Genomic DNA, 1,310 nt, shown 5'->3' on the forward strand with positions numbered 1-1,310 from the left:
TAAGTCTTTCTCTCTTGTTCCAACATGTGGTGGGCTGAATGTTTAGAGCGTTTTGCTACTGAAGTTTCACGGTTATTTCTTCACGAATAGTTATCTATGGCATTTATTCCAGTTATGTATTTCCAAGGATGGGGTCAAACGTGCAGGTTGTTTGCAAGAGCTTTGCTGGTAAAGAACGATATGTTGAAGAAAGGCTGTCCCAAAGTGACATAAAAGAAGAACACATCTACCTTTAAGTGATCTTCAGAGAGCAAGCATTTTTTGCTCTTGAAAGTGCTTCCCATGGCCCTGCATCTGCAAGCACCCAGGCTGATTTCTTGGTTGTGTCCCAATAGGTTGGCTTTGTTATACAGAGCAAGGGTGTATATTGAGTTGGCAAGAGATGTATATAGAGTTGGCAGGTGTTCATGGTTGGCTTTTCTAAGCTTTTATTGAAGCCCTTTCATCAGACGGAACGAGTAAACAGCCATCAAAATCTGTTCCCACAGAGCGCAGGGGTTTAATGTGGCTGTATCAGAGCTTCTTTTCTTAATAACCCACTGCAGTGAGCTTTTCAGAGGTGGGAGGTGATGCTCACGGTTCTGAGCGTCAGGCAGTTGGAAGCCAAGGAAGCCACCAAGAGCTGCTGAGGACTGTGGGTGCTGCTGACACCCCCCATATGGCTCCTGGGGACAGGACACCACAAAACAGCCAAGGCTCCTGGAAATGCAGGAATGGTCTTTGACCTGGCCTGTAGCATCAGCGTGGTGGTGTGAAACACTAAAGGCACCTGCTTATTTTAAACCCGAGCTTCTCACTCGAAGATTTGGACTTCAGCATTGCTGAATTTTATAAGAACGAGTTTTGGGATTTTGTTTTGGGGCTTTTGAGGGGGGAGGACGTTCTGGGTTTTTTTGTCTCCTAGCATTGTGTAGTGACAATATTTTTTCATATCCTCCATCTCTATTTTTGAGGTGCCATTCCCTCAGGGAGCAGGCCAGGATTCTTGCTTGCATATAAGCCGCTCAACAACTTGCAGAAAGTACAGATGCTTTTAAGTTTTGAAAGGCTGAAATAGCTAGTTTTGAGAGCTGTTTTTACAGGCACTTTGTTGTATTACTGCTATGTAATTTTGGAGTGGTTTGCCTTAGTAACAGGGTGAGAATTCATGTAACGGGAAGATTTTAAAGTGTTTCTGATTATGTAATGAACATAATTTTACAGAAGAATGAACAGAAAAAAAACTTTAAGCCAATAGAAAACAAAAGGGTTTTGAAAATTAGCGCTTTCCCTGAATTTCTTTCAGATTCTTTCCCTACAAATTTTTATTG

Source organism: Numenius arquata, chromosome 8 (genome assembly GCF_964106895.1).
Source record: "Numenius arquata chromosome 8, bNumArq3.hap1.1, whole genome shotgun sequence".
In the NCBI taxonomy this organism is placed as follows: domain Eukaryota; kingdom Metazoa; phylum Chordata; class Aves; order Charadriiformes; family Scolopacidae; genus Numenius; species Numenius arquata.